This window comes from Microtus oregoni, unplaced genomic scaffold, assembly GCF_018167655.1.
Source record: "Microtus oregoni isolate MIOR12 unplaced genomic scaffold, Mior012 000010F_ref0000083, whole genome shotgun sequence".
NCBI classification, from domain to species: domain Eukaryota; kingdom Metazoa; phylum Chordata; class Mammalia; order Rodentia; family Cricetidae; genus Microtus; species Microtus oregoni.
In genome coordinates this window covers 25819592-25843379 of record NW_024543069.1, presented here as the reverse complement: position 1 = coordinate 25843379, position 23788 = coordinate 25819592, and the positions used below count along the sequence as shown (strand labels likewise).

The 23788-nt window shown below is 40.1% G+C and overlaps 1 protein-coding gene across 1 annotated transcript in view; it reads left to right on the top strand.

Annotated features, from left to right (window-relative positions):
* Nucleotides 1-23788, top strand: part of Naa15 (N-alpha-acetyltransferase 15, NatA auxiliary subunit) — a 70289-nt gene that overhangs the window by 6501 nt on the left and 40000 nt on the right. The window lies entirely within an intron of this gene.

Genomic DNA, 23788 nt, shown 5'->3' with positions numbered 1-23788 from the left:
ACAGGTTAGTTTAGTTGCTGATGAAATTCATATTAGGAATTATTAACAAGGAGATTTTCATATGCACCGGAAGGGTCATCTGCCTTTTTTCTATTACATCTGCCCAAATTGGAGATCAAACCCATGGCACACACATGCCAGGCTCAGCTATTATTTAAATTTCATTGTGACATTATTCTAGTTTTGCAGTTGAGTATATAGGCAGTTACTTTGAAATTGGTTTCCTTTTTCTTTTTGAAATTGGTTTTAATATATTTATGCCTATACTACATTCATGTAAACCAGGATTGCTTAAACCTTTTCCACTTGTGATCTCCTTTTACCTGAGAAATTTTATACAACCCCTTAATGGAGATACATAAAGTAGATAATCAGATCAGATACTAACTGATCATGAAGAAACATTTACTTATTAAAAAATTTGATGTCTTCATTAACATATATTAGCTACACAAGGTAATGGCTTTCATTAAAACAATTTAAGAAAAACCTAAAATTTTTTTTACATTTATTTATTTTGCATGTTGGAGTGCATATTACAACACTCATGTGGAGGTAGAGGACAGCTTTCAGTTGTGTGTTCTTTTATTATGTGGACTCCGGGGTTCCAATTCAGGCCCAAGCACCTGCACTTACCCTAAGCTAGCTTTTATTATTTATTTGTCTGTTTGATTTTGTTTTGAGACAAGGTCTTATATAGCCTAGAACTTGCTGTGCAGACCAAGCTGGCCTTGAACTCAGAGATCTGTCTTTTTGTTGGGATTAGAGGCGTGCCAGTCAAGAAAATTAAGACAGTTCTTTGATACACATTAATCTTACCAGTTAGTGAAGAGGAAAGTAGGATGTAAACTGAAATGACTGTATTTAATTGTGAGCATGACAGTCTAGAATCACCTAGGAAAGGAGTCTCCCATTTACTTTCTTTTCATTTTCTTTCTCTTCTCCGAGTCTGTGCTGGTTAATCTCTTTTGTCAATTTGTTGAGCTCTAGAACCACCCAGGAGCCAGGCCTCTGGGCATGCCTGTGGGGGATTATTTTGATTAGGTCATTTGAAGAGGGATGATCAGCCCACTGTGGTCAGAGCTATTCATTAGGTTGGGATTCTGGCTGGGAAAGGAGTCTTAATGAGAAATTGTCTAGTCCCAGCATTTAGGAGGCGGAGACAGGTTGATCTCTGAGTTCGAGGCCACAGAAACTGTCTTGTAAAACAAGTGTGTGTGTGTGTGTGTGTGTGTAGTTGTTTAGATCAAGTTGGTTTGTGGGCAGCCAGTGGAGATTATCTTGATTATGATAATTGAGGTGGTAATATCTGCCCACAATGGGTGGCATCGTTCCTTAGGCAGGGTTAACTTACTGCAAACATGAATTCATTTGCTCTGTTCGTGGGTGTAATATCACCAGTGCTCTTGTGCTGCTAGGTCTATGCCAGCTTGATCCAAGCTAGAGTCATTTGGAAGAGAGAATCTCAGTAGAGAAAATGCTTTCACCAGATTGGCCTTTGGGAAATTCTGTAATACGTTTTTTTTTTTTTTTTAATTAACATGACTGATGTGAGAGGACCCAGTTCACTGGGGGTGGTGCCACTCTTGAGCAGGTGGTCCTGGGTCCTAACAGAAAGCAGGGCTGAGCAAGTCAAGCCAGAAAGCAGCACTCCTCCCTGGGTTATGCATTTGTTCCTGCCTCAGGTTCCTGCCCTAACCTGCCTGTGTTAGAAATGGACATTACTTGGGGAAAAAAGATGAAATAAGCCCTTTCCAAGTTGTTTCTTGTCATGGTGTTATATCACAGCAATAGAAACTATAAGACAGCTCTTGCTGTGACTTCCCTGCAGTAATGCTCTGTAACCTGGAATTGTGACTTAATCCTTTCTCTCTCCTAAACTGCTTTTGCCATATTTTATTTCAGCAACGCAATGAAATTAAGACATACACTAATGAAATGGATGTACTTATTTATTTTTACATGAAGAATTAAGTCTTGACTTCTTCCCCATTCCATCCCCTCTCCCTGTTTCCCCAAACAGGGTTTCAGCCCTGAATTTCTGGAACTCACTTTGTAGACCAGGCTGGCCTCGAACTAACAGATATCTGCCTGCCTCTGCTTCCTGAGTGCTGGGATTGAAGACGAGTGCCACCATGTCCAGCTCAGTTTTCAATAGTAAACAATACTGTATTCTTACAGAAGCAATTATAGGAACTGAAATTACAGTTACATTTCATAGATATTGCAAAGCCATACAGTCCCAGGTCATGTGCATTTGATAATAGAACTGCCATGGGATGTGAAGCACTGATGAGAGTTTTCCAGAGGGGAACACTTGGCACCCTGCAGGATTCGAGGTCTGGAGTGCAGCTGACCAAGTGCCCTCAACTGGATGGATGGGTTACTTTTTAGTGTGCCATCTTATTTCCTTTCCTATTTCAGCTTCTGAAAATGTACATAAGATAGAGGATTGATTCATATACATACATACATACATATTGTTCATTAAAGTGTGTGCTTGTACTCAAAAGGTCCACATTGTCTGATAGAGCATACACGAATAACTGGGTGTTGGGAAGTTTCTCTTCCAAGAAACTGCATGGATCCATTTGCACATTTCTCTTGGGCCTGTGTATAAGTGGAGTCCTCTAAACGTTGTTTGAACCTTCTTTGATCAGGAGTATTTCTCAACCTATTTCTTTCTTACTTCCTTCATGGTTTTTTCTCCAGTATAATTATGACCATTGATATATACTTAGCTGTATATTTATCACATCTTTTGCATTTAAAATGTGGATTTTATGATAGGGACTTTGTTTTGTTAATTGCTATGTTCATATTGGGTAATGTGCTAAATAAATGTTGCGTAAAACAGGTGTTAAAATAGCAATTACAGTGCAGGAGAAAAGGCTCTTTGAATTGTGTTTGCATGAGTATTTTCAGAGAAGATAGTTGAGCTGGGTCCTTGGCATTATAGACTGTATTATTATACAGGGTAATTGTAGGATATTGGGCAGAGCCTGCGTTATTTGTTTGGTAAGACCTTGGAAATTGCATTTATGAATGAATCATGGTATTATTTCATTTGCATGGCCTATTTTTATAAAAGCATAATAAAAAGGAAATCTTTGTCATTGTTTCATTTTTGCTTGTTTTAGCATTAGAGAAAAAACTGATAAGAGGTTTGTTGTCAGGTGTTCAATAAATTAGTCTCTAAAGGGAAAGACTTGGCCATGTATTTAAAGCTATACTAGTGATTTTTACACAGCTAGACTGGGGGCCACTACATGTAGTGTTACAACATGAATAGAAAATAAATATAAATGTTCAAATATGTTACTTTTTTCCCCCCCCAAGACAGGGTTTCTCTATGTAGCCCCGGCTGTCCTGGAACTCTCTTTGTAGATCAGACTGGCCTCAAACTCATAGAGATCCACCTGCCTCTATCTCCCGAGTGCTGGGATTAAAGTTGTGCACCACTGGGGCTGGGGAGATGCCCCAGCTGTTAAAGAGAACTGACTGCCGGGCAGTGGTGGCGCACGCCTTTAATACCAGCACTTGGGAGGTAGAGGCAGGCGGATCTCTGAGTTCGAGGCCATCCTGGTCTACAAAGCAAGTTCCAGGACAGCCAGGACTATTTCACAGAGAAACCCTGTCTCAAAAGACAAACAAACAAACAAAAAGAACATTGACTACACTGCCAGAGGACCTGGGTTCAACTCCCAGCACCCATATGATGGCTTACAACTGTCTGTAACTTCAGTTCCAAGGGATCTGACACCTTCACACAGACATATGCAGACAAAACATCAATGCACATACAATAAAAATAAACAATTAAAAAAGAAAAGGTTGTGCACCGCCACCACCACCTGACTCAGATGTATGTTATACTTCCTTTGTGATTCTTTTTCCAAATATTTAAAAATCAAGTTGAGGTTTTAGGATTGATCAAAGTTGTGAAGTTGATGTAGGAAAGAGTAAGCAGTTGATTTAACTTAGTATTGAGTTGAGCCAGTTGTCAGCATTCACATATAACTACTGCTTTTTCTTTGTAGAGAGAAAACTGATGGTTAGGAAAGTTTGTTCTTAAAAGAACGCCATTTTGTAGTTCTGGTGTTAAAAAGTGCAAGGTTTTGAGAGTGACATTTTTAAAGATTTATTTATTTATTTATTATGTATAAACATTCTGCCTCCATGTATGCCTGCACGCCAAAGGAGGGTGCCAGATCTCATTACAGATGGTTGTTAGCCACCATGTGGTTGCTGGGAATCGAACTCAGGACCTCTGGAAGAGCAGGCAGTACTCTTAACCACTGAGCCATCTCTCCAGCCCGAGAGTGACATTTTTAAACGTGATATTAGGCTATGGAGGACTTTAATGTTGTGGTTATAATCTTGATTTTTGGGGATTTTGTTGGAATAGCAAGTGTACAGTTAGGTATCTAAACTTTGAAGTATGCTTTGCCTTTCACATAGATTTGTATTAAAGTTGTAATTTTAAAAGACAAAACAGGACTGGAGAGGTGGCTAAGTGGTTAAGAGGTCCTGAGATCAGTACTCAGCAACTGCATGGTGGCTCACAAGCTATCTGTAGTGGGATCTGATGCCCTCTTCTTGCATGTAGGCTTACATGCAAATAGAGCACTCATGCATAAAATAAATCTTTAAAAAAACAAAAAGAAGTTTTTTTTTTTTTGGTTTTTCGAGACAGGGTTTCTCTGTGGTTTTGGAGCCTGTCCTGGAACTAGCTCTGTAGACCAGGCTGGTCTCGAACTCACAGAGATCCGCCTGCCTCTGCCTCCCGAGTGCTGGGATTAAAGGCGTGCACTACCATCGCCCGGCCAAAGTTCCTATTTTTAAAGTAAAACAAAAGTTATGCCGAAGTAAATGATGGAGCTGCTGTTTTCTAAATTTTGGTTTTGGTTAAAAAATGATTTATTTTAAATGTCTGTTTTGTCTGCATATATGTATGTGCACCATGTGTGCATGCCTAGCCTAGTGCTCACGGAAATTAGAGGGCTACAGTTAGTTGTAAGTTACCAAGTAGATGGTGGAGTTGAGAAACCCTAGTCTTTTGCAGTTGAAGCCAGTGCCCTTAGCTGCTGAATTTGGTTTTTGGGATAGTCTTCTGTTGCTCATGCTGGTCTGGAACTCACCATATAGCCCAGGCTAGCATCAGATTTGTAGTAGTCTTTCCAGCTGCATCTTTCTGAGTGCTAGAATTACAAGTGTTTGCTGTGTTATGCCTGACTGAGGGTACCTACCTCTCATATTCTCTACTGTGATTATCTTTTGTTAGTGTAAGATGAACAAAACTTTAGTTGAGGTAATTTGGAGTATCCATTAGATTTGCTGAGGAAACTGTAGGGTGTGTGAGTTTTTCGATGTTTTATCTTTGTACAAAAGGAGAAATGAAAGTTTACTTTTCTAAATGCAGAGCTGGAGTAGGGTACATAGTCTTCGGATGGATTTTCTACTTTCAAACACTTGCTGTACCAAGTAGCTAAATAGCAATCATCGTTCCTTCCCCATGATAAGGTCTACTTAAAATGGTATTGTTGGTTTTTCAGAGAGATTTCATTGACTATTCACAAAATCTCCTTTGATTTTCAATGTTTCAAGACTGCATCAAAATGAAGAATGAAGTAAACTGTAATATTTATTGAATACCTTTATTGAACCAAGATGATAGCTTTGTTTGTTTTGTTTTTATATATTGATGAGTCTAATTTAACCTTGTAACATTCCTTTAAAAATTTGTAAGATAGGTAGTTCTTACTATTACGTTGTTAAGTATCTTTCTCATTGCTTTGTATATGTTCTATCTATATCAAGGCATACATGTTCCTAAAAGACATTATATTATGCAAGTTCAGAATAAAAACTACAGGGTATGTGGGGAAAATGGACCTGGCACAGTATCACAAATACAAAAAAGGTGGTACATGCCTATACAGTCTTAGCAATCCACTCTGGAAGCCAAGTTCCAGACTGGCATGGGCTACAAAGAAAGACCCTATCTCAAAAATCAAGTCCCCAATAACAGCAAAATAGGACTTTAATAAAAATGATAACATACGGGGATTGATGAGATAGCTCAGTGGTTAAGATGCTTATTCTATCAGAGGACATGAATTCACATCCAGGCACCCACTTGAGGTAGCTAACAAATTGCCTCTAATTCCAAGGAACTGTACAACAGTCATACAAGACCACACACACATTAAAATGACTCTTTTAAAAAGGTAGCATAGATTTACATATGTAAAATAATTAACAGATACCTAAATACTGTAAGAAAATGGTACATTTTTTTTTTCATGGAAAAACACTTGAAGCTAGCTTGTTTTGGAAGTGAACATCCAAAGGAGTATAGTTTGCCAATTACTGTGAAGAGGTAAGGTAGGTTTTTTGAAATCTGATACAAGGTAGTATCAGATGTGGGTAGATGTGGCATAGTTTGGCTCAGAGTACACAGGGTGAACTGAGGTAGCTGGTAGATGTTTGATGGCTTTGCAACAATGTGCTGTGCATGCCCACAGGACTTGTTTCAACTGGCTGTTTTCTGTGTCACTTAGTTTTCTGGAAGTTGGAATCCCACGTAAGCAAACACAAAAGTTTAAGAGATTAAGACATCCCCTAATATATTAATTCTAGTGGAGCAAATGTGTATATTCAAAACAAGCTTTAGAGTTTGCTGTTCCCTGCCTAACAACATTGTAGTGTTCTCAGAGGCCACTAGTTTCCCAGCTGTCCTAACTCGAAGTAATCACACAGAAACTATATATTATATGCAGTACTGTTTGGCCAGTAGCTTAAGCGTTTTTCTAGCTGCTCTTATATCCTAAATTAACATATCTACATTAATCCGTACATCATCATGAGGTTGTGGCCCAGTGCCAAAGTTCCAGCTGGCTTCAATGGAGGCATCTGGCTCCCGTGACAGCTACATGGCTTCTCCCCTACTCTGCCTACTTTCTCCCAGCATTCAGTTTAGCTTTCTCCGCCTAGCTCTATTCTGCCCCGTAACAGGCCAAAGCAGTTTCTTTATTCATTAACCAATAAAAGCAACAGAAGGACTTCTCACACCATTTTCCCTTTTCTGTTCAAATAAAAAAGGTTTTAGCTTTAACATAGTTAATTTACATATAACAAAACAGGTATCAAGCAAGAATTTATATCTACTTTATCTTTTATCATAACTAAGTAAAACTATAATTATAACTATTTTTCAATTCCATCAAAGACTCCAGAAGGATATATTATCTAAATAAACAGGAAGTGCATTGTGAGCAACTTCTAAAACTCTAGAATTAACAGAGACATCTTGCTGCCTGGATAGTAGTCACCCAAAGTTCTGTACCATTGGGGCACCTGTCTTCAGCCTACAGGCCCATAGTATCTGGCAGACTTTTCCATGAAGTAGGAAATTTCAAAGACAGTTTGGACTATATTGGCAGTTTGTCAGTCACTTCTATATCCTGAAGGATTGTCTCATCTTTAAGTTCAGTAGTCATTTCTCTGTGGATCCTGCATATCCAGTTCATACAGCATAACATCAAGCAGTCCAGGCAAGAGCAATTTCTTGCTCAGATGGCTAGCAAACTCCATAAGGAGCCTCTTTGATGCCCATCATTCTCTTGAAGTAGATTGGTGTTGCCAGGAGCAAACGTGTCTCATTGTTAAGAAAAGCCCTAAGTTTTTAAAATATTTTAAATGCCATATTCAGTAACTATTCATCTGAAATATATCTCTGTACATCTAGAAAACCTAACTAACATGACTACAAGCTTGGCTATTATAGATGACTATTATCCTGTATTTCTTAATTATACATTACATCTTTAAATGAGATGCCCAAACACAATAACCTTAATCAAGAGCAGAAATATACACATGACAAAATTGACCTAAAATTTGTATCAGTAGACCAAGATCTATACCAATGCAAAGTATTCATATCTATAACATTGTAGAGACCATAGACTTTGTGTGGACTCTTCTGTCTATGCTGGGTTTTGGCCCTCTTGTGTGTCGCTCCTGAGGCATATTCATGTTCTTTGCTATTTTAGTTGCTACTGCCAATGCATTTGATAATGCATTTCTTTCTTCTACCCTTCCTCTCTTCTTCTTGGGTTTTAGGAAGAATTTTTCCTTTTTTTCTTCCTTTCTTTGGTTTTTTTTTTTTTTCGGTTTTTTTGAGACAGGGTTTCTCTGTAGCTTTGAAGCCTTTCCTGGAACTAGCTCTTGTAGACCAGGCTGGCCTCAAACTCAGAAAAATCGGCCTGCCTCTGCCTCCCGAGTGCTGGGATTAAAGGCGTGCGCCACCACTGCCCAGCTTTGTTATTGTTTTTTTTTCTTTTCTTCCTTCCTTCCTTCCTTCCTTCCTTTTTTTTTTTTTTTTTTTTTTTTTTGAGACAGGGTTTCTCTCTGTATCCTTGCTGTCCTGGAACTCACTCTAGATCAGGCCGGCCTCGAACTCTTAGAGATCTGCCTGCTTCTGCCACATGAGAGCTCGAATCGAAGGCGTGTGCCACCACTGCACAACTTGGAAGGAGTTTTCTTATAGAAGAGAGCTTCAGTGAAAGGCTGGCAAGAGGTACTCCTGTAGAGCTAGAGGGTATGAGTGGGTTGCCACTGAGGGTCAGTGCCCACGTTCTTCTTTACATGTGACTTTAATAAATTGTATCTGGGGGCTGGAGAGATGGCTCAGTGGTTAAGAGCATTGCCTGCTCTTCCAAAGGTCCTGAGTTCAATTCCCGGCAACCACATGGTGGCTCACAACCATCTGTAAAGAGGTCTGGCGCCCTCTTCTGGCCTTCAGGCATACAGACAGAATATTGTATACATAATAAATAAATAAAAATAAATAAATAAATTGTATCTGTGTCTCTTTGTTTGTTTGCTTGCTTGCTTGTTCATTTATTTATTTTTGAGATGGTTTCACTGTATAGCCCTTGTTGTCCTGGAACTTGCTATGTAGACCAGGCTAGCTTTAAACTTGAAGATCTGCCTCCTGAGTGCTAGGATCAAAAGGCGGTTGTGGCTACCAACTACCTCAAGCCTTCCTTTTAAGTAAGATACCTCCTTTTCTCTCTAAAGCTATATGTTGCTAAAAAACTGTAACCTTTATCTTAACAGGTGTTCAGAGTCGTTTGTGACTTCCCAGTAGACAAAGCTAACTCTATTGTGTGTCAGATCTCCTGTCCATTCTTCCTTTCTGATAGGGGACCTGTCTTTTTGAGAGCAAATTTCAGGTGCTGTTAATAAGTGCAGTATGTGTAGGACCCTGCTCTGTTGTTCTTTGGACAGTTGCCATTGAGTTTCTTTGTCTTAGATATTATGTGCACTTATCTGAAAATTTAGGTTTTTAGTTGTTTTATTTATGTTGTGTGGTCAGTTGTGGTTGTAGGGAGTCTTTCTCTGTCCAGCCTTCCAACTCCCAGATAACCACAGGGAGATTTCTTATTAATTATGAAAACTTGCCCGATAGGCATGTTTCTAACTAGCTCTTATAATTTAAATTATCTTAGACATACATTTCTTCTAATTTACATTCTTTTACATGGCTCAGTAACCTTTACTTTCTAATGCCCATGCTGCCATCCTGGCGTCTCCACCTGCCTTCTTCCTAATGTCCTCCCTGCCCCGAAAATCCTGCCTAGCTATTGGATTTCAGCTTTTTATAAACCAATCATAGTGACACACCTTCACAGTGTTCAAAAGATTATCCTACAACAAATGGTTGGTTATATTTGTTCTTTCTGGGCCTATATTGTTTTAAGAAATTTAACTTTAATTTCTGTTTATGTACAAGCATGGATATATGTAAACTAATGAATTTATGTGTGTCGCGTGTATATAGGTGAAGTTACGCTTAGTTTGTGAGCTGCCTGATGTAGATTCTGGGACCTGGAGCTGTGTCCTTGACAAGAACATTAAGCTCTTTTTAACCTCTGAGCTTTCGTTCAGCCTCCACCTGAATGTTCTTTTGTAGTATTTGTGCATTGTTTATTAGAGGGCAGTAAATTTCTTAGACTTTATCTTTATTGTATGTTTTTCCTGAAAACAGCAATATTTGATTTAAAATAATCTTTAATTCAAGTTCTAACTGAATTGTTGGTTATGGTTGTTTTTGTGTCCTGTTCAAATTTATTTATTTATTTTTAAATATTTATTTATTATGTATACAATATTCTGTCTGTGTGTATGCCTGTAGGCCAGGAGAGGGCACCAGACCTCATTACAGATGGTTGTGAACCACCATGTGGTTGCTGGGAATTGAACTCAGGACCTTTGGAAGAGCAGGCAATGCTCTTAACCTCTGAGCCATCTCTCCAGCCCCCTCAAATTTATTCTTTGCAAAAATTTCATGTAATTATGAAGTTTGTTATGGCTGACTTTCAATCATACCCTGAGTTTTGTAGGTAATACTAATATTATGTAGAGATCATAAAATCCCACTTCAGCTAGTTAACCCTCCTGCCCACCGTTCCTTCTTAGTTTCTTTCTTTTCTAGGTTGTCTTTAAACTCACTTTGAAGCCAAAGCTGGTCTTAAAAATATATTTTTATTATTCCCCAGCCTTCTAAGTCCTTCACTGTGTTTGACACCCTCCCCGCGTGCTTGCTTGCTTTTTTTTTTTTTTTTTTTTGAGACAGTTTCTATTAGTAGTTCTGGCTATCCTGGAACTCACTCTGTACCAAGCTAGGATTCAAGAAGCTGATGCCTGCCTCTGCTGGGTTATCTTGATCCTATTCATTCTGAGTCCTTTCACGTCTGCCCCCTGTTCAGGGGGTATTCCCCCCACAATAAAACAAAATTCAAGAGAGAAAAAAATAAAATGAGAAAAAGGGAAGGAATTAAAAATCTCGTAATGGAAGCTGCAGTATGATCCAACAAGTCATGCTGTTCACTCCTTTGTCCATACATCTCTACTTGCAAGTGTTCGTTGCAAAGAGTCATTGATCCAATTTGAGGCCCCTGGTCTCCACTACATGTTTGATGCTGGGTCCCCACTAGGTCTCTTCCTGGACATCTCACTGGCGCCCTGTATTGTGGACATCCTGCAGCTTTGGATCTGTGGGTCTGGTCTCTTCACGTGCTCCAACAGAACATAAAGGGGTGGATGTTGGGACAAGTCAAATCATAACCCTGGGTCTTGACCTGGTCCTGGCCGCTGTAGGATTGTTGGTCTACCAGATAGGAATGGCAACAGCGCTTTCATGGTCACAGTTTTGGGGCTGACTCACCTATACTTGTGCTAATTGTGTTGTTTCTTTCTTTCTTTCTTTCTTTCTTTCTTTCTTTTTTTTTTTTGTTTCTTTCGAGACAGGGTTTCTCTGTGGCTTTGGAGCCTGTCCTGGAACTAGCTCTGTAGGCTGGTCTAGGCTGGTCTCGAACTCACAGAGATCCGCCTGCTTCTGCCTTCCGAGTGCTGGGATTAAAGGCCTGCGCCACCATTGCCCGGCTAATTGTGTTGTTTCTATTGTACTACCCTGGAATAGCACTCTTTCTCTCTCTCTTTTTTAACTACTACCTTTTTTTTTTCTTTTTAAAATAATTTTTATGTGCAGTGGTGTTTCCTGCATATATACTGTTGTGAGGGTGTTAGATCCCCTGGAACTGGCATTTCAGACAATTGTGAGCTGCCATGTGGGTTCTGGGAATTGAACTGGGTCCTCTGAACGAACAGCCATCTCTCCATCCCCTATTTTTCCTTTTTTAAAGATTTATTGGCCGGACAGTGGTGGCTCATTCCCTTAATCCCTGCACTCAGGAGGCAGAGACAGGCATATCTCTGAGTTCAAGGCCAGCCTGGTCTACAGAGCGAGTGCTGGGACAGGCTTGAAAGCTACACAGAGCAACCCTGTCTCGAAAAACAAAAAGATTTGTTTATTAATATACTGTTTGCATATAGGTGTTGTCAGCATGTACATCTGCACACCAAAAGAGTCTCCAGCCTCCTTTCACTTCTTCTTTCATCTTCTTTTGACTTTTGACTCTTCTTTCAAATAACATAATTTAATACCAAAAAGAAAAGAAAGACCTGGTGAAATCTGGCATGTTTTATGTTGAGTGTGAATGTAGTACCAGAAAAAGTCTGTGACAGCTGTCACCCTTAGTTCTGCTGTTAGTAAAATTGAATCTCTGTTTTTTCACTTTTGAGCTCCAAACCTAGAGGCAAAAAAAAAAAAAAAAAAAAAAAAAAAAAAAAAAAAAGTGGCTCACAGCCTGGTGGTGGCGGCGGCATATGCCTTTAATCCCAATATTCAGGAGGCAGAGGCAGGTGAATGTCTGTAAATTCAAGGCCAGCCTGGTCTACAAAGTGAGTTCCAGTGCATCAGAACTGTTACATAAAGAAACCCTGTCTAGAAAAACCAGAAAAAGAAAAAGAAAAAAGACCTCAAATTCTAAAAAAGTATTGGTGTGAAATTTCCACAGATCCTTCTATATTATTCTGGGACTATATACTTGTTGCTTAAGAAATATTAAGATGTGCTGCTCATATTGACGCACATCTAATCTCAGGGCTAGGGAGGCAGAGACAGGTGAATCTCTGAGTTTGAGGGCAACCTGGTCTAAATATTGAGTTCTAGGCTAGCTCCATGGTGAGGCTGTCTCCAAATATATATGTGTGTGTCTGTATGTGTGTGTGTAGTAATAAGGGGCAGCGGTGGCTGCGTTCTCAGCACCCCCGGCCGCCTGCCCGGCTAGCTTATGCCCAAAATAATTACACGGACACTGTATTCTTTTAAACACTGCTTGGCCCATTCTCTTCTAGGCTAATTCTCACATATTAATTTAGCCCATTCCTAATCATCTGTGTGTAGCACCCCAAGGTGCGCTTACCGGGGAGATTCTCTAGCCTATGTCCATCCTGGGTCGGAGCTTCATCCCGGGAGCGGGCCTGGCGTCTCTCTCTGAGGCGTCTGCTCCCGAGAGAGCAGAGCTGTGGAGTCTCTGACCTCACTTCCTCTTCCTCCCAGCGTTCTGTCCTGTTTTCTCCTCCCACTTATCCTCTAACCAATAAAATGGGCCAGGGCAGTGCCTTTATTAGCCAATGACCTTCCTCCATCATTTCCCCTTTTTCGGTTTAAACAAAAAAAAAAAGGCTTTAACATAGCAAAATTACATATAACAAAAACAGTTGTCAAGTAAAAGTTACAATAATCTTTATAATAACTAAGGAAAATTAAAGCTATAACTAACTATTCTTAACTCCATCAGAGACTCCAGAAAGATACAATACTACCTAAGCAAACAAGAAAAAAGCAACTTTTAAAATTTTAGAAATGACAGAGACATCTTGCTGCCTGGACAGTCACCCAAGGTTCCTCTGTACCGTTGGGGCATCCATCTTCAGCCTTCAGGCCCATGGTATTCAGCAGACATTTCCATAAAGCAGGAAAATTCAAAGTCAGTTCAGTCACTATCTGTTGTGTCCTGCAGAATGTCTCGCAGACTCTTTCATGAATCAGGAACCCCGAAAGATCATCTCACCTTAGGCAAGTTCAGTAGTCCTCTCTCTGCGGGTTCTCTGTGTCCAGTTTATGCAATAGTCCAGGCAAGAGCAGTTTCTTGCCCAAATGGCTATCAAACTCCATAAGGTGCCTCTTCGATGCCCATCTTCCTCTTGAAGTAGATTGGTGCTGCCAGGAGCAGAGTGTCTCATTGTCAAGAAAAGTCCTAAGTTATTAAAACATTAAATGTCCTATTCTGTAATCTTTGAAAGACATGAAGAATGCCTATCTAAAATATATCTATGTACATCTAGAAAATTTTAACTAACATGACTACAAACTTGACTATTATGATTATCTATTAACAATCTATATTTCTAATTATACATTACATTTTTAAATGAACTACACAATCACAGTTCCTTAATCAAGATCAGAAACACATATACATAAAACAAAATTGACCATAAATCTCTATCAATAAAGCAAAATCTATACTAATGTAAATTATTCATATCTATATCATATCCCCCTTTAAATGTAAAAGGACGTTTATAAACCATATTTGGGAACATGGGCGCATTTTTTTCTCTCCAAACTGCTTCCTGCTGAATGGGGGCGTCGTTAATTAGGTCTTTCATGGTATAAACTGTGTGCTAGTTTCATCTCAGTTGGCAGTTGAGCGAAGCAATTTTTTGAAGGCGTTCACACCAACCCTTCAGGAGGGCGTGGTCCATCATACCAAATCGGAATAGAAGAAATGAACAGGGTCTCATCCTCTGTGAAAACAAAATAAGAAACTCCTTTCCAAAGTATCATATCCTTAGATCCAAATTCATAATATCTATGTTGGATTAGTTCAGCAGTATTTATAAATAAATATCTTTTAGTAGCTTTTGCTCTTTCCTCAGCATGCAAACAAATCAAAGAGAGCATAATAGCATACAGTCTCAAAATTCTCTGTGTATTTTCCATCTTTGTACAGGTTTGTTTTAACCTCTATTTCGTTTATTTTTTACTTTTAACTTTTTGCTTTTTGAGACAGGTTCTCTGTATCTTTGACCTGAAGTAACTCTGTAGACCAGGCTGTCTTTGAATTCTCAGAGATCCGCCTGTCTCTGCCTCCCAGGCATTGGGATTAAAGGTGTACACTACTACACCTTGAACTCACAGAGATCTGTTTGTCTCTGCCTTCTAGGCACTGGGATTAAAGGTGTGTGCTACCACACACAACAACTCTCTTCCTTTTTTTGTTTTTTACTTTAAGAACTTCAACTTTTAGTCTGCATATATTTTTAACACACTGTAAACCATTTAAAAATTTTCTTTGTCTTTGAATCTCTCTTTACTGTATATCTCTCTTTTTTTGACCACATGAGTCTTTAATTTACCATGCAATATCAGTAGGATTAAAGGCGTGGCTTTGCCAGCTAGATCCAGTCCATTCCTTAGCTTTCTAGCCTCATGGCGGATATACAGGCTGTAGCCATGTGTACTGCAACAACTGTATGGCATTTCAAGGTCCCTGCCAGCAAGTGAGCTACAACAGACAACACTCAAGTCCTCTCTCTCGGTAGCCGGCCCTCCTGCCTCAGTCAGAGTTTGCCCTGGCAGGATGGCCCAGAAAGCCGGCATTTTTAAACGGTGCAGCTTTTTTCCTGCTACGGCTAAAAACCGAAAAGCATGCGTTCAGCTTTTCATCAACACCGTTTAAGTGTTTCGTGGCAGGACCTCTTAATGAGCTGCAGGGTTTTGTAGCTAAAGCTGAGTCAGGAAGCTTCTCTTAGATGAGAGCGCTTGCTTGCCTCTAGAAAGCAGAGTAGAACCGAGAAATGGCAGCTACCAAGAAAACATGCTTTACTCTTTCCCAAGCTTTTCAGGCTTTCAGTGGATTCAGTTGTCCACACGTCTGGGTGCCATCTGAAGTAATAAGGGCGGCAGGGCTGCGTTCTCAGCACCCCCGGCCGCCTGCCCGGCTAGCTTATGCCCAAAATAATTACACGGACACTGTATTCTTTTAAACACTGCTTGGCCCATTCTCTTCTAGGCTAATTCTCACATATTAATTTAGCCCATTCCTAATCATCTGTGTGTAGCACCCCAAGGTGCGCTTACCGGGGAGATTCTCTAGCCTATGTCCATCCTGGGTCGGAGCTTCATCCCGGGAGCGGGCCTGGCGTCTCTCTCTGAGGCGTCTGCTCCCGAGAGAGCAGAGCTGTGGAGTCTCTGACCTCACTTCCTCTTCCTCCCAGCGTTCTGTCCTGTTTTCTCCTCCCACTTATCCTCTAACCAATAAAATGGGCCAGGGCAGTGCCTTTATTAGCCAATGACCTTCCTCCATCATGTGTGTGTATATATATATATATATATATATATATACACACACACATATATTGCATTTTGTTTTATAAACTGCTAATAACATTTTTATAAACTGTACTTAGAAGAATTAGAAGATGTATTTCAATTCTTCAGTTTTTTTTTTTTTGAAACTTGACTTTTAAAATATGAGAACTTTGTGTTGGCCTCAGAGAGTGGTCCAGAGAATTAAGGAGACTTGAAGCTTTTGTATAAGGAACAGTTAAAAGAACAAAGATTTTTGGTTGAATTAAGCAGGGTGAGAAAAGAGAAACTCTAAAATCTTAGACTAAGCTAGACTCAGTTGTGAAGTTAAAAGGAGATACTGTTTAGATCAGTTCCTAAAATTATTTGCTAAATGCTGGCATTAGGCACGAGCTGTGGTCACACTTTCAACAGATGGGATTTAAGAGTTCTTCAGATTAAAGGATAATCTTGACTTGTTAAATTTTCCTTTGGTGGGTCTTTTTTGGGATGGTGGGTCTTACTATGTGGCTCTGACTAGCCTGGAACTCAGGGAGATCTGCATTCCTCTCTCTCCCGAGTGCTGAGATTAAAGGCATGCACTTCCATACCTAGTCTTAAATTCTCCCACCCCACCCCTGAGACAGGGTTTCTCTGTGTAACAGCTCTGGCTATCCTGGAAATTGCAGGCCAGGCTGGCTTTATATTCACAGAGATCTGCCTGCCCCTGCCTCCCAAGTACTAGAATCAGAGACGTGAACTACCATGCCTGCCTGACGGTTTGTCTGCCCATCCGCCCTTTTCTTCCTTCCTTCCTTTTTTTTTTTTTTTTTTTTTTTTGGTGTGACAGGGTTTCTCTGTGTAGCTTTGGAGCCTGTCCTGGAATTTGCTCAGTTGACCAGGCTGGCCTTGAACTCAGAGCCTACCTCTGCCCCTGACTCCGGATTAAAGGCACGTGCGATCACCGCCCGGCTAATGCCCGACTTTTAAGACTAATTTTGATGGTATATGTAGGAATGTTTTGCCCGAATGTATATAAGTGCATGCAGTGACCGTGGAGGCTAAAAGAGGAACTTCTGATCCTCTGAAACTGGGGTTACATATTGGTTGTGCTGGGAACTGAACTTAAATCTGCAAGAGCAGGAAGTAACTTAACCACTGAGCTATCTTTCCAGCCCACATTGTGGGTTTTGATGCCCTGTTTTCAAGGCATTATACTGCTGTCATGTCATAAAGATAGTATATAAGTAAGTCTTATTAGTTGAGTATCTCACCTCTACATGGCTTCTTTTTACTACCATTCTATAGCCAAGTTGAGATTTTACTGTTTGAATGTTGATGTTTATGTTCAGCAGATCAGTTAGGTTTAAACTGCAAGTCCTAACTCTTATGGGATGTGATTCTAGCTAATGTCAGTTCAATTTTTGAAAACCCTCCTGTTTCTGCTTTGGTCTATTGCTCATAAGCCCCTCCTCACCTCATGGCCATATGGTTCTTGCAGCTCAAATTCCTAAATGTGAATAGGATCAGATCCAGGTACACGGAGTTTTGGGGTAAACAGCTTTGTATGATTGCTTTCACAGTTCTTTTCTGTGTTCTTTCTGAGTTGTTGGTCCTTCTTTTCATCCTCTGGCTAGAAAGCTTGGGCTTTAATTATTCTGCTGTATGGTGTACTTTTGAGACTGTGCTTCTGGCCAGAGGTTAATTCATATTTTTTTGTTATCAAAGAAGTAGCTTTTGATTTCTGATATTTCCCTTTTCATTTCACTGACTGCACTGCCTTTATTATTTTCCTCTGCTTGCTTGTTTCCTGCCTGCTTTCCTTTTTTTTTTTTTTTTTGGCCTTTGCTTTCCAGCAATTGGATTGTGATAGAACTTTTGTTTCCTTTCTTTTTTTTTTGAAGCAGTCTCATATTCTATAAGCTAGTATTATAGACATATGCCACCGTAGCTGGTTTCAGTATTTTTTCACTCATTTTGGTCTTTATTTTCTCTGGTATTGTTATACTTGATATTGTTCCCACAGGTTGTTGGAATGTGAGTTTCATTACTTTGAACTGTTTAAGCTTCCATTTAGATAGTTTCTATTAGTATGACTTCACGTTTTCTGTAGTGTTTTTATAATCACAATGGCTTCAACATTACTGTGATGTCTATAATATTTTTAATTTCTATAGGTAACTATTTTCTGATTGTGTTCAGATTTTCTTTAATTTTTACGTATTATATAATAGAAACTTCGTTCAAAGTCTTTGCTGCCTCCCTCATTATTTCTGAATGTTGCTCTTAATTTGTTGTTCCTGCAGGCTCTGGGTCATTTTTCTGTATCCTTCTATTTCTAGTAGTGCTACCTTCCTTTCATAATTTTAGAAACAGTGGACAGTCAGTTGAATGAGTGAATTCTGTTGCCTTTAATAGGATTTTGTTTTGGCAGACAGCTTTTGTATGGGGTAGGTGGGGGCGGTGCATGCATTAGTTTGTTCTTTTCACGGTTGTCTTTATTATTTATTTATTTATCTATTTATTTATTTTGGTTTTTTCGAGACAGGGTTTCTCTGTGGCTTTGGAGCCTGTCTTGGAACTAGCTCTGTAGACCAGGCTGGTCTCGAACTCACAGAGATCCGCCTGCCTCTGCCTCCCGAGTGCTGGGATTAAAGGCGTGCGCCACCATAGCCCGGCCTCTTTATTATTTATTTATTGTTTAAATATTTATTTATTTATTATGTATACAATATTCTATCTGTGTGTTTGTCTGCAGGCCAGAAGAGGGCACCAGACCTCATTACAGATGGTTGTGAGCCACCATGTGGTTGCTGGGAATTGAACTCAGGACCTTTGGAAGAGCAGGCAATGCTCTTAACCACTGAGCCATCTCTCCAGCCCCTTGTTTAATTTTTTTGAGCCAACGTTTCTTGGTAGACAGGCTTTGTAGGCTCATGCTGCATTGTAGTTGTCCTTTCCCTGGCTTAAGTATGGTGTGGCCCTGCAAAGATTCCTAAGGATGTTTCTAAAGGTTGTATCTGTTGACTTCCCTGTACTGCCCTTTCCTGAGAGTCTAGCTGTTCTGCAGTCTTCACACTACAGCTGCTTAGATTGCACACTGCTGAATGCGTTCTTTTTCCACCCCTAATCTGCTGCTAGGAAAATGCCCTTAGGCAGAAAAGGGGATTTACCTGCTTCTGAGACCACAGTCCTGTGCTGTTTTTGGTCCAACAGCCGCTAACAGATATTTTCAAACTTGCTCTACACTTTTATACTTGGCATGTGTCTAAGCTGATGGCAGTTACTCCTGTATATTTGGGAGCAGATAGCTCAAGAGTGTTATATGGGTGCCAGAGATGGGATTTTTTATTGTTTATTAGAATAGTTCATTCTGTTTTATTATGCCTTGTTTTGCTCTATTTTTTTTTTTTTTTTTTTTTTTTTTTTAGGGTTTTCAAAACAGGGTTTTACTGTGGAACAACTCTAGCTGTCCTGGAACTCTAGCTGTCCTGGAACTTGCTTTATAGGTCAGGCTGGCCTTAAACTCAGAGATCCACCCATCTCTGTTCCTCCCTAGTGCTGGGATTACACGTGTGCACCATCACACCATCTGGCTGGCTCTCAGTCTTTTTAAAAATAATAGCACACTAATGAAAATGAGGTAATATCTGCCGGGTGGTGGTGGCGTACGCCTTTAATCCCAGCACTCGGGAGGTGGAGGCAGGCGGATCTCTATGAGTTCGAGGCCAGCCTGGTCTACAAGAGCTAGTTCCAGGATAGGCTCCAAAGCCACAGAGAAACCCTGTCTTGGGGAAAAAAAAAAAAAAGAGGTAATCTGTGATCTGTTTCTCAGATGCTATGTTGAATATCTGTTAAAGGTGGTTGTGCATTTTTATTGTATGTGTGTGTGTACATGCATGTTACTGTCTTTAAGAGATCCACTTATGATAAAAATATGCAAGCTAAAATATGAACAATTTTGCCAGGCGCTTTCATTCCAGCACATGGGAGGCAGAGGCAGGTGGATCTCTGTGAGTTTGAGACTGGTGTGGTCCACAGAGTAAGTTCTAAGACAGCTTGGACTGCTAACACAGAGAAACCTTGTCTCAAAAAACAAACAAACAAAAACCCATTGAATTACTTATTGGCCATGTGTATATCTTTTCGGGTAATTATTTTTCCATTTCTTTTTAGAGTCAGGGTCTTCCTGTGTATTAGTAGCTAGCCTGGACTTGCTATGTAGACCATGCTGGCCTCAAACTCAAAGAGATCCACCTGTTTCTACCACCCAAGTGTTGGGGCTAAAGGCATGCATCACCACACCAGCAAATTTTAATTGTTTTTATTTGGGGAGGGGGCTTTTAAAATTACATTTTAATGTAGACCCTAGCATGTGTGTGTGTGTGTGTGTGCACATGCATGCATGGATGCTTTTCTAAAAACTGGGGAAGAGAGCCTGAGGGAATTGCTCAGTAGGTAAAGCGCCTGTTATCCAAAAATAAGAGCCCTAGACCCCTGTAAGTATTGGATGAGAGGTAGCAGCCCACCTGGCATTCTTACTCTTCAAAGATGGCCCCAGGGGGTCCCTATTTTTTTGCATTTTAAAGGTTTATTTGATTATAAAACTGGATAATAAACAAGGTGAAACAAACTGGGTGGTGTGGTGGTGCATGCCTTTAATCCCAGCACTTAGGAAGTAGAGGCAGGTGGTTCTCTGTGAGTTCGAGGTCTACAAAAGTTCCAGGACAGCCAGGGTTACACAGAGAAACCCTGTGGATTGTATATGCAAGTAGGTCTGCATAGTGGAGAATAGAAAGCTGCTCTGTTGGCTTAAGCCAAAAATAAATCTCTGGGGAATAAACTGGGCATGATTTATCCATCATACTAAGTGTTTGGCAGTGGAAAAACAGTGCTTTCAGTAGCAGGAAATGAAAAAAAAAATACATTAGAAAGAGAGTGAGAGCAGAGTTCATTCCTGAGAACTTGGAGCGTTCTCTGCTCTACAGACTGAGTGAGCGAGCAGCCACAGAGGCTTGGAGCTATGACGACAGGACATTTTTGCTATATTTCAGTAACATAAAGAGCAGAGAGAGCAAAAGCATTGTGCTGTTTCTGGGTGTGCAGAGGTACAGAGTTGGTGGTGGGAAGATACTTAACCTGAGCAGTGACAAGAAGCTATTTTAAAAAGACCTCTCCTGCATCTTACCAAACCGACTTAGAGCCATGCAAAGTCCCTATTTGCATGTCTAGTAATTCAGAGCAGGTTCATGGACTATATGCTTAAGACCTGGCCTATAAAAAGACTCTGGGTAAAGGGGAACAATCTTTGAGTAACAATTACAGTGATCCAAGAAGTAGAAACCTGGTCGAGTTATAGACCTGGGTGACCCACACAGATAGTTCCACCACTGTTTACCAGAGGATAGGGACAAGGCAGGCTTAGTGTCTGTGCCCTACCTAAGTGGAAAGAGATAAGATTGACTTGGCTCCCCATTGACTGCACAGAATAGGAACACCTTATCCTAAGCCCTGACAAGGGACTGCAGGGCACACCCCCCTCCAGCTCTGAGGCAGGATGGGCTGCCCAAATGACCTATCAGGCTCAGGCAAAGACCACATAGATTGTCATACAGCTACCTCATTCTCTTTTCCTTCTTTAAAAAAATTCTTTCTTTGGTAATTTCATATATTAACACAGTGTATTTAGATCATATATATCTCCTCAACCCCTCCTTCAATTCATCCTGTAGCATCTCCCTCCCCTTCCCACCCTCCTCATAACTAGCTGAGTCTACTTAGTGCTGCTCCTGTACCCTGAAGCAGTCAGTCTATCATGGGCCCTCTAGTGGTGTTTAACTACTGTTCCTCAGCTAGATGTGGGACTTGAGTAAATCTCTTTCTTCTCCGTGCTGGAGTGTTGACTGGTTTAATCTTGTGCCAGGCAGCTTTATTTAATATCTAGCTTCAGTTTAATGAACTGGCTTTGTCCTGCCCAAAAGACAGTTATCCTGGAACTAGGAATAGGTTTCCCTGCTGAGTGTTGAGATCATTTAAGGTTATTTTGTTATATTTTCTTTATCTTCCCTCCCCTTCCCTCTCTCTGACTTGTTTTTCAAGATTTTTATTATGTTTTGTGTTTTGAGACAAGGTCTCATTCTGTAACCCTTGTCTCAAATGGAGCTTGCTACACACACACACACACACACACACACACACACACACACACACCATGCTGGTTCAAACTCAGACATCTGCCTGTCTCTGACTCCCAAGTGCCAGAATTAAAGGAGTATATTATTTTAATGATTATTTTTTATTAATTTTTTGTGTGAGTTGGGTGGAGAGGGAGAAGTGAATGCAGGTGCCTGTGGAAGCCAGACAGAAAAAAAAATCCGCAAAGAAACTCCTTACATTATATTGGAAGCATACAGAACAAAGAAGGTTGAAAGCTAGCCTTTAAAAACCCAGCACTTGGGAGTCAGAGACCAGCCTGGTCTATAGAGTGAGTTTCAGGGCAGCAAGGGCTACATAGAGAAACCCTGTCTCAAAACCATGGGGGTGGGGGGAGAAGAAGCTTGAAAGGTGCGAGAGATAGGCATCAAGTTATATATAAAGGCAAATGATAGAATAGCAGTGGATTTCTCAGCTCTGAAAATCCAAAAGGTATAGACCAATATATATCAGTCTGAAAGACAATAACTGCTGATTTAGCATAGTCATCTTCATAATTGAAGGAAAAAGATATCACTAAAGGAATTTACTTGATCACTTTTAGTGGCAATGTAGAAAATATTTAAAGGAATCCTAAACATTGGAAAGAAAGATAAACACATCCCAGAAGATTCAAGATGCTGCTAGAACCTAAATAAGGATTAGGAAAATATCCTAATTTTTCTGCAAAGAAACCAGTGCAGCACAGTGGCAGGCCTAGCTCTTGAAATCTTTTGTTGTTGTTGTTTTTCGAGACAGGATTTCTGTAGTATGAGGAGGAGTGGACTGGCTTACACCAGGGCTGGCGGGCTGCTTATTGTCGTGTCTCTCCCCCTCCAACTTATACCTGAAATAATCATATGGAAATCTGTATTAATTAAATCACTGTCTGGCCATTAGCTCTAGTCTCCTATTGGCTAATTTTTACATCTGAATTTAACCCATTTTTGTTAATCTGTGTATTACCACGAGGCCGTGGCTTACCAAGAAAGATTTAGCATGTCTGACTTCAGCAACTCCATGGCGCCTCTCTCCGCCTGTCTTTTTTTTTTTTTTTAAGCATTTTGTTTTGTCTACTCTGCCCACATAAGGGCTGCCCTATCAAAAGGACAAGGCAGCTTCTTTATTCAACCAATGAAATCAATACAAATTCAGAAGGACCTCCTACACCAGGTTTCTCTGTGTATCTTTGGCTCTCCTGGAATTAGCTTTTGTAGACCAGGCTGGCCTCAAACTCACAAAGATCTGCCTGCCTCTGCCTCCCAAGTGCTGAGATTATAAAGGCGTGTACCCTCCGCCCCAGTTTAGCTCTTGAAGTCTAATGGTTTCATTTTCTCACAAAAAGATGCAGGTTAGCAGACCAGGTTACAAGACAGAATCAAGCTGTTTGTTGTCTAAAGGAAATCTCACTGTGGAGAAGAAACACACTGTCTTAGTGTGAAAAGATGGAAAAAGATATTTTTTTTTTTTAGTGGTTGAATTCGAGTCACAATTCTCTGCGTAACGGCCCAGGCTGTCCCCAACTTGCTGTGTAGCCCAGCCTGGGTGGGCTGTCAGACAGAGAAACTCTGACTAGATTTTTAAAAATTAGCTTATGATTTTTCAAATCTATATCTTTCATTTTATCCTGCTTTTAATTTTTGTATTTAAACATTTCAACTTTTGGTGATAGATAGAGATTTGGGTATTCTAGGCAAGTACTCTGCCAATTAATTATGTTCTCATCCCCTTTTGGTGAGTATTTAAGGGGACTTAGAAGAATCTGAAAATAATATTATGTTTAATAGCATAAAAATTTAACAATGAACTTAGAAAGTTTCTGCAATT